Here is an 11,010-nt window from a genome sequence, read left to right as displayed (position 1 = left end):
AGAGAAAGAAGTGAGGAGAGAGAGGAGACAGAGAGGAGGGGGCAGAGGGGAGCGAGAGAGAGGAGAGAGAGGAGACAGAGAGGAGGGGGCAGAGGGGAGTGAGGAGAGCGAGGGAGAAGACAGAGAGGCTTTGGACTGGAAGGGATGGAAAGTTTAGAGTGTGGCCCTATTTAATGCCGGTTGCCAAGCAACTAGTGAGCAACAGGGTAGAAAAGGATGAACAGCAGGGGGGATGACCACACTGGGTGACAGCAGGACCCGACCAACATATGGCACCCTACTCCCCATTTAAGGCCTATAAGACTCTGGTCTAAAGTAGTGTCCTATATAGGGGTCCATTTGGGATGCACGCACATAGCCTAGGGAGCAGAGCACTTCAACATGTGTTGTGAAAGCCAGGCTAATCTACTATAACTGATTATGATCATACTGATTGTGTCAACGAAAGGGGAATACACATAGCCTAGTCCACTGCAGTGGTAATACACATAGCCTAGTCCACTGCAGTGACAATACACATAGCCTAGTCCACTGCAGTGACAATACACATAGCCTAGTCCACTGCAGTGGTAATACACATAGCCTAGTCCACTGCAGTGGTAATACACATAGCCTAGTCCACTGCAGTGGTAATACACATAGCCTAGTCCACTGCAGTGGTAATACACATAGCCTAGTCCACTGCAGTGGTAATACACATAGCCTAGTCCACTGCAGTGGTAATACACATAGCCTAGTCCACTGCAGTGGTAATACACATAGCCTAGTCCACTGCAGTGGTAATACACATAGCCTAGTCCACTGCAGTGGTAATACACATAGCCTAGTCCACTGCAGTGACAATACACATAGCCTAGTCCACTGCAGTGGTAATACACATAGCCTTGTCCACTGCAGTGACAATACACATAGCCTAGTCCACTGCAGTGACAATACACATAGCCTAGTCCACTGCAGTGGTAATACACATAGCCTAGTCCACTGCAGTGGTAATACACATAGCCTAGTCCACTGCAGTGACAATACACATAGCCTAGTCCACTGCAGTGACAATACACATAGCCTAGTCCACTGCAGTGACAATACACATAGCCTAGTCCACTGCAGTGGTAATACACATAGCCTAGTCCACTGCAGTGACAATACACATAGCCTAGTCCACTGCAGTGACAATACACATAGCCTAGTCCACTGCAGTGACAATACACATAGCCTAGTCCACTGCAGTGGTAATACACATAGCCTAGTCCACTGCAGTGACAATACACATAGCCTAGTCCACTGCAGTGGTAATACACATAGCCTAGTCCACTGCAGTGACAATACACATAGCCTAGTCCACTGAAGTGGTAATACACATAGCCTAGTCCACTGCAGTGACAATACACATAGCCTAGTCCACTGCAGTGGTAATACACATAGCCTAGTCCACTGCAGTGACAATACACATAGCCTAGTCCACTGCAGTGGTAATACACATAGCCTAGTCCACTGCAGTGGTAATACACATAGCCTAGTCCACTGCAGTGACAATACACATAGCCTGGTCCACTGCAGTGGTAATACACATAGCCTAGTCCACTGCAGTGGCAATACACATGGCCTAGTCCACTGCAGTGACAATACACATAGCCTAGTCCACTGCAGTGGTAATACACATAGCCTAGTCCACTGCAGTGACAATACACATAGCCTAGTCCACTGCAGTGACAATACACATAGCCTAGTCCACTGCAGTGGTAATAAACATAGCCTAGTCCACTGCAGTGGTAATACACATAGCCTAGCCTACTGCAGTGGCAATACACATAGCCTAGTCCACTGCAGTGACAATACACATAACCTAGTCCACTACAGTGACAATACACATAACCTAGTCCACTGCAGTGGTAATACACATAGCCTACTGCAGTGACAATACACATAGCCTAGTCTACTGCAGTGGTAATACACATAGCCTAGTCCACTGCAGTGGTAATACACATAGCCTAGTCCACTGCAGTGGCAATACAAATAACCTAGTCCACTGCAGTGACAATACACATAACCTAGTCCACTGCAGTGACAATACACATAACCTAGTACACTGCAGTGGTAATACACATAGCCTACTGCAGTGACAATACACATAGCCTAGTCCACTGCAGTTACAATACACATAGCCTAGTTCACTGCAGTGGCAATACACATAGCCTAGTCCACTGCAGTGACAATACACATAGCCTAGTCCACTGCAGTGGCAATACACATAGCCTAGTCCACTGCAGTGACAATACATATAGCCTAGTCCACTGCAGTGGTAATACACATAGCCTAGTCCACTGCAGTGACAATATACATAGCCTAGTCCACTGCAGTGGCAATACACATAGCCTAGTCCACTGCAGTGACAATACACATAACCTAGTCCACTGCAGTGACAATACACATAGCCTAGTCTACTGGAGTGGCAATACACATAGCCTACTGCAGTGACAATAGACATAACCTAGTCCACTGCAGTGGCAATACACATGGCCTAGTCCACTGCAGTGGCAATACACATAGCCTAGTCCACTGCAGTGGTAATACACATAGCCTAGTCCACTGCAGTGACAATACACATAGCCTAGTCCACTGCAGTGGTAATACACATAGCCTAGTCCACTGCAGTGGTAATACACATAGCCTAGTCCACTGCAGTGGTAATACACATAGCCTAGCCTACTGCAGTGGCAATACACATAGCCTATTCCACTGCAGTGACAATACACATAACCTAGTCCACTGCAGTGACAATACACATAGCCTACTGCAGTGACAATACACATAGCCTAGTCCACTGCAGTGACAATACACATAGCCTAGTCCACTGCAGTCGCAATACACATAGCTTAGTCCACTGCAGTGACAATACACAGAGCCTAGTCCACTGCAGTGGTAATACACATAGCCTAGTCCACTGCAGTGGCAACACACATAGCCTAGTCCACTGCAGTGGCAATACACATAGCCTAGTCCACTGCAGTGACAATACACATAACCTAGTCCACTGCAGTGACAATACACATAGCCTAGTCTACTGCAGTGGCAATACACATAGCCTACTGCAGTGACAATACACATAACCTAGTCCACTGCAGTGGCAATACACATGGCCTAGTCCACTGCAGTGACAATACACATAGCCTAGTCCACTGCAGTGGTAATACACATAGCCTAGTCCACTGCAGTGACAATACACATAGCCTAGTCCACTGCAGTGGTAATACACATAGCCTAGCCTACTGCAGTGGCAATACACATAGCCTAGTCCACTGCAGTGACAATACACATAACCTAGTCCACTGCAGTGACAATACACATAACCTAGTCCACTGCAGTGGTAATACACATAGCCTACTGCAGTGACAATACACATAGCCTAGTCCACTGCAGTGGCAATACACATAGCCTAGTCCACTGCAGTGACAATACACATAGCCTAGTCCACTGCAGTGGTAATACACATAGCCTAGTCCACTGCAGTGGCAATACACATAGCCTAGTCCACTGCAGTGGCAATACACATAGCCTAGTCCACTGCAGTGACAATACACATAACATAGTCCACTGCAGTGACAATACACATAGCCTAGTCTACTGCAGTGGCAATACACATAGCCTACTGCAGTGACAATACACATAACCTAGTCCACTGCAGTGGTAATACACATAGCCTAGTCCACTGCAGTGGCAATACACATAGCCTAGTCCACTGCAGGGGCAATACACATACCCTAGTCCACTGCAGTGACAATATATATAGCCTAGTCCACTGCAGTGGTAATACACATAGCCTAGTCCACTGCAGTGGCAATACACATAGCCTAGTCTACTGCAGTGGAAATACACATAGCCTAGTCCACTGCAGTGACAACACACATAGCCTAGTCCACTGCAGTGGCAATACACATAGCCTAGTCCACTGCAGTGACAATACACATAACCTAGTCCACTGCAGTGACAATACACATAGCCTAGTCTACTGCAGTGGCAATACACATAGCCTACTGCAGTGACAATACACATAACCTAGTCCACTGCAGTGGCAATACACATGGCCTAGTCCACTGCAGTGACAATACACATAGCCTAGTCCACTGCAGTGGTAATACACATAGCCTAGTCCACTGCAGTGACAATACACATAGCCTAGTCCACTGCAGTGACAATACACATAGCCTAGTCCACTGCAGTGGTAATACACATAGCCTAGTCCACTGCAGTGGTAATACACATAGCCTAGCCTACTGCAGTGGCAATACACATAACCTAGTCCACTGCAGTGACAATACACATAGCCTAGTCTACTGCAGTGGCAATACACATAGCCTACTGCAGTGACAATACACATAACCTAGTCCACTGCAGTGGTAATACACATAGCCTAGTCCACTGCAGTGGCAAAACACATAGCCTAGTCCACTGCAGTGACAATACACATAACCTAGTCCACTGCAGTGGTAATACACATAGCCTACTGCAGTGACAATACACATAGCCTAGTCCACTGCAGTGACAATACACATAGCCTAGTCCACTGCAGTGACAATACACATAGCCTAGTCCACTGCAGTGACAATACACATAGCCTAGTCCACTGCAGTGGCAATACACATAGCCTAGTCCACTGCAGTGACAATACACATAGCCTAGTCCACTGCAGTGGCAATACACATAGCCTAGTCCACTGCAGTGACAATACACATAACCTAGTCCACTGCAGTGACAATACACACAGTCTAGTCTACTGCAGTGGCAATACACATAGCCTACTGCAGTGACAATACACATAACCTAGTCCACTGCAGTGGTAATACACATAGCCTAGTCCACTGCAGTGGCAATACACATAGCCTAGTCCACTGCAGGGGCAATACACATAGCCTAGTCCACTGCAGTGGTAATACACATAGCCTAGTCCACTGCAGTGGTAATACACATAGCCTAGTCTACTGCAGTGGCAATACACATAGCCTAGTCTACTGCAGTGACAATACACATAGCCTAGTCTACTGCAGTGACAATACACATAGCCTAGTCTACTGCAGTGACAATACACATAGCCTAGTCTACTGCAGTGACAATACACATAGCCTAGTCTACTGCAGTGACAATACACATAGCCTAGTCTACTGCAGTGACAATACACATAGCCTAGCCTACTGCAGTGACAATACACACAGCATTTTGCAGTGACAATGTTAGAGGAAGTTAGAGATAAACATGGCTCAAGGTTCTCATCAGAAGGTGGTATAATGAGCTTTATAAAATACAGGCATTTTTAGTAGTCTTCATGTATATTCATTAGCCCAGCACAGAGGAGGTGTGTCACCTGAACCTTTTTTCAAGCCTGTTTCCTGGCTAATCAAACACGTCTCTAATGCATGGTTCTAAAGGTTGGAGCCTCTACGTAAGGAGACAGCTATGTGTTTATGTATGACTGCATAAAAGGGCTATGATAAAAGCAGAGGAAATACTGTACGTGTAGGTCGGTCCAGTCACAGTCTGACAGTGATGGAGTCCAGACTAGTGGTGGTAGTCTCTCTCCCCCCGCCCAAGAAGGTGGTTGGGAGGGACATTACATGGTGAAACATGGAGTGTTTGTGTGTGTGTGTGTGGGGGGGTTGACAACAGGTGCCTAAATGGCAAATAGTCTTACTTTCTTCATTTCTAACGTCATTTTAATCTGAAACAGGGCCCTTGACATTTCATATACATAGAACCAATTACAGACAGCCTCTCTACTGAGGGGGTTGTCAGACATCCTCTCTACTGGACTGAGGGGGCTGTCAGACATCCTCTCTACTGGACTGAGGGGGCTGTCAGACATCCTCTCAACTGGACTGAGGGTGTGGTCAGACATCCTCTCTGCTGGACTGAGGGGGTGGTCAGACATCCTCTCTGCTGGACTGAGGGGGTGGTCAGACATCCTCTCTGCTGGACTGAGGGGGTTGTCAGACATCCTCTCTGCTGGACTGAGGGGGTTGTCAGACATCCTCTCTACTGAGGGGGTTGTCAGACATCCTCTCTACTGAGGGGGTTGTCAGACATCCTCTCTACTGAGGGGGTTGTCAGACATCCTCTCTACTGGACTGAAGAGGTTGTCAGACATCCTCTCTACTGAGGGGGTTGTCAGACATCCTCTCTACTGGACTGAGGGGGTTGTCAGACATCCTCTCTACTGAGGGGGTTGTCAGACATCCTCTCTACTGGACTGAGGGGGTTGTCAGACATCCTCTCTATTGGACTGAGGGGGTTGTCAGACATCCTCTCTACTGGACTGAGGGGGTTGTCAGACATCCTCTCTACTGGACTGAGGGGGTTGACAGACATCCTCTCTGCTGGACTGAGGGGGCTGTCAGACATCCTCTCTACTGGACTGAGGGGGTTGTCAGACATCCTCTCTACTGGACTGAGGAGGTTGTCAGACATCCTCTCTACTGGACTGAGGAGGTTGTCAGACATCCTCTCTACTGGACTGAGGAGGTTGTCAGACATCCTCTCTACTGAGGGGGTTGTCAGACATCCTCTCTACTGGACTGAGGGGGTTGTCAGACATCCTCTCTACTGGACTGAGGGGGTTGACAGACATCCTCTCTGCTGGAATGAGGGGGTTGTCAGACATCCTCTCTACTGGACTGAGGAGGTTGTCAGACATCCTCTCTACTGGACTGAGGAGGTTGTCAGACATCCTCTCTACTGAGGGGTTGTCAGACATCCTCTCTACTGGACTGAGGGGGTTGTCAGACATCCTCTCTATTGGACTGAGGGAGTTGTCAGACATCCTCTCTACTGAAGGGGGTGGTCAGGCATCCTCTCTATTGGACTGAGGGGGTGGTCAGACATCCTCTCTACTGAGGGGGTTGTCAGACATCCTCTCTACTGGACTGAGGGGGTTGTCAGACATCCTCTCTACTGGACTGAGGGGGTTGACAGACATCCTCTCTGCTGGACTGAGGGGGTTGTCAGACATCCTCTCTACTGGACTGAGGGGGTTGTCAGACATCCTCTCTACTGGACTGAGGAGGTTGTCAGACATCCTCTCTACTGGACTGAGGAGGTTGTCAGACATCCTCTCTACTGGACTGAGGAGGTTGTCAGACATCCTCTCTACTGAGGGGGTTGTCAGACATCCTCTCTACTGGACTGAGGGGGTTGTCAGACATCCTCTCTACTGAGGAGGTTGTCAGACATCCTCTCTATTGGACTGAGGGGGGTGTCAGACATCCTCTCTACTGGACTGAGGGGGTTGTCAGACATCCTCTCTACTGGACTGAGGGGGTTGTCAGACATCCTCTCTACTGGACTGAGGGGGTTGTCAGACATCCTCTCTATTGGACTGAGGGGGTTGTCAGACATCCTCTCTACTGAGGGGGTGGTCAGACATCCTCTCTATTGGACTGAGGGGGTGGTCAGACATCCTCTCTACTGAGGGGGTTGTCAGACATCCTCTCTACTGGACTGAGGAGGTTGTCAGACATCCTCTCTACTGGACTGAGGAGGTTGTCAGACATCCTCTCTACTGGACTGAGGGGGTTGTCAGACATCCTCTCTACTGGACTGAGGGGGTTGTCAGACATCCTCTCTATTGGACTGAGGGGGTTGTCAGACATCCTCTCTACTGGACTGAGGAGGTTGTCAGACATCCTCTCTATTGGACTGAGGGGGTTGTCAGACATCCTCTCTATTGGACTGAGGGGGTTGTCAGACATCCTCTCTACTGGACTGAGGGGGTTGTCAGACATCCTCTCTACTGGACTGAGGGGGTTGTCAGACATCCTCTCTACTGGACTGAGGGGGTTGTCAGACATCCTCTCTACTGGACTGAGGGGGTTGTCAGACATCCTCTCTACTGGACTGAGGGGGTTGTCAGACATCCTCTCTACTGGACTGAGGGGTTTGTGGTATGCCTTTTGTAGTAAACAATCACAAAGACAACAAAACAATAGCAACACAGTAATTGTATCTGTTGAACATTAACATTTTGTTCACATTATCTTTAAGGGATTTAAAATAATCATGTTTATCTGAAATAAACACTACAAATGATTAGGTTATCATTACACATACAGTGTGTATGCTGCCATAACAATTGATAACATTATAACGTTGATTGATACAATGATCACACACAAAAAAAATCTTACATCTACCAAGATCCAATCACAGGCTTTATCTGAAAGATTTGAATTCATTATTGTCAACATCCAGGAGGTCACATATCTTGTGTAGATGTAAATATGAAAATAGTTGATAAACACTAGGCCTATATTTTTCATGTTTTCTGATCTTAAAAACTCCTGATTAGATTTCATTTTCTACAAGCGACAGTCGTTTCCGTCTTTTGTCGAGTTCACCCGAGAGAAAACGACAAAGTTGAAGGCAACAGTTCATAAGGACCCAGTCTACTTATAGCGGAATGGTTACCATCACAATGGCCCAAACATCACGACCAGAAAGTTCTGTGTGGTTTCTTAAACACATATCAAATCACCGACTTTCTTAGATTGGACGAGATAAAAGTTGTTTTGACAGTGTTTTCTGTCTACTTGTCGATTATCGATGCGATGTTCACTCAAAGGGTTACTTTGTTACAGTAGCTAATTGAACATTTTTTTGTTTCGTCGTAGTCTACAACACAGATCGCTCCACTGTTTCCACCCTCTCATTCCACTGCTCAAACGACCCGTAACAATGTAACAACTCTGTACCCGCTGGTCAGGCTGAAGTAGCTGGTTGAGTACCTGGTGAAGCGCTGTCAGTCCGTCTATATTGGCGTGGTTGATGTCAGCGCCCTGTCGTAGGAGCGCCGCTACCTCCTCTCTGTCCCCGGCCGAACAGGCTGCCATAAACACGGCTCCCTGAGCGAACCGAACCCGGGCCCTCCGCGTCCCGGTTCCCGTCGACCCGTCCCGCGTTCCCGGTCCCGTCTGATCGGTTTCAGAGCCTAGCCATCGCTGTAATTGATCCTGCCTACGCTGTTTTGCAGCTTCGGATCGGGAACGATCAGTCGCCGCCATCTTCCTCGGGTCTCTCCCGGGTAGATTCAGTTCATGTTGCCGGCGGAGCCAAAGTAGAGCTGCATTAGGGATGTCCTTTCCGAGAGACTGCGCCCCCTGGCGGTAACAAACTCATACGACAGTCGAACTTTGGAAGGACAGAACAGGGCATTCTCCCAAGAGTGTGTCAGGCCGGGCCAGTGGTGATCTGAGCAGGCTACTGGAAAAACAAAAAGCAGCAGGCATGCTGATGACGCATTGTAGGACTCCCACGCAGGCAAGAACGTCTTGGATATAAGCTGTCTCCAGTGTGTGGTGCAAATACTGTAAAGCTTCCATATTAGTCTCGGGCCCTAGGCAAACCATGCAGGGAAAAAAACGACTTTACTTATGCACCAAAGTGTAGCCGAAGTGCTGCAATTTGTCAACAGCTGGCCCTTGAGGATGTCTAATTGGAAATGGTTAAATTGAGTGGCCATGGAAAGTTAACCTTTTTCCTATGACAAACATACAGTATATGATTCTCTGCAATATTGTAGCAACCTTAACCCAACAATTTGCTACGTTGGTGTCAGAAGTGGGATTAGGCCATCGGGAGAGGCGTGTACACGTGAGGAACTTGGTATAGAGAAGCGTGGGGACACGCTCTCCCGAAGGAAGGGGGTAACTGTACTGTAGCGACCTGAACACAGCAGCTAGCGACTTTATCGAAAGGTTAACGTGGGTTAACGCGTCGTCTCGCCAGTCGCTGGCCCCGGGTTCGAGTCCCTGAAGCAACTTTTCTTTTCATCATGAATAATTCTATTCTACACATTCCAGAGGGTGTCATTCTGACTGGTGTCTATGAAACATATCAATATACTGCACTAACATGTCCGGGATGTTACCTCCACATTACAACACAGTACATGGGATCATAACACACACTATCAATACAGACACATAGCATGGTATCATGATCAATACACACACACAGGCATATTATGATATTATCACAAGGTGCCAGATTACATTTAAACCATTTCTAAGCATACCTCTTGAGCTGTCTGTATTCTCCTGACTGGCTGGTGGTTATTTTCATGTTTTTAAAGAAACAAAAATATTTCTGTTGTCTGATGAAAACTTGGTAACTAGATTTTCATTTATTTATTTATTGAAAACAATGTGCTCTGAACATTTCATGAATCTAGGACCAAGAAAATGCATTCAAAATAGCTTCTGTAGTTTCAGAATTGTATATTAGTTCATGGGGAAAATATGGTAATTTTCATCAGACAGCGACAATAAGTTTCTTCTGTATCTCTGCTCAACATCTGGGTAACAGATTGAAATGAATGTGAGCTTTATTCAGTACATTTAGTTATTGCTTGCTTTTCCAAAGTCTAGCAATCTTGGCAGCAGGCATGCTGGTTTAGTTAGACAAGCTACTCTAAATGGATTGGTAGCTAGTTATGAGGTTAGGAGAATGTGAACCCATATGGCTGCCAAGCTAAAGCTAACTTCATAAAATTGTTAGGTGGCTAGTATTACAGAGAAACAACAAAACATTATTTTAATTTTTTATTTATTCATCAGGGAATCAATAGGTTACATCAAATTAATTTATAAACATGAGTCCTGCCCGTCAAGGCGCCCTCTCTCTCTCTCTCTCTCTCTCTCTCTCTCTCTCTCTCTCTCTCTCCTCTCTCTCTCTCTCTCTCTCTCTCTCTCTCTCCTCCTCCTCCTCCTCCTCCTCCTCCTCCTCCTCCTCCTCCTCCACTGACGATACTGCTCCCTCCACAAAACACCAGACAGACAAATAATGATGATAAAATGTGGACAAATACAAAATGAATTTTAGTAAATTAATTTAACATCTGAAAAAGAACAAAAACAGGACAAATCTGATGGGGGTACATGCACTGGTTCCCCCTATGGGTATGACACTTCTATAGCTGAATTAACATGTTATTGAAATATGAGCCACTTAATTAAAGCACTTAGAAAT

The sequence above is a fragment of the Salmo trutta genome, chromosome 4, assembly GCF_901001165.1.
Source record: "Salmo trutta chromosome 4, fSalTru1.1, whole genome shotgun sequence".
Lineage (NCBI taxonomy): Eukaryota > Metazoa > Chordata > Actinopteri > Salmoniformes > Salmonidae > Salmo > Salmo trutta.
This window is presented reverse-complemented; position numbering follows the sequence as displayed.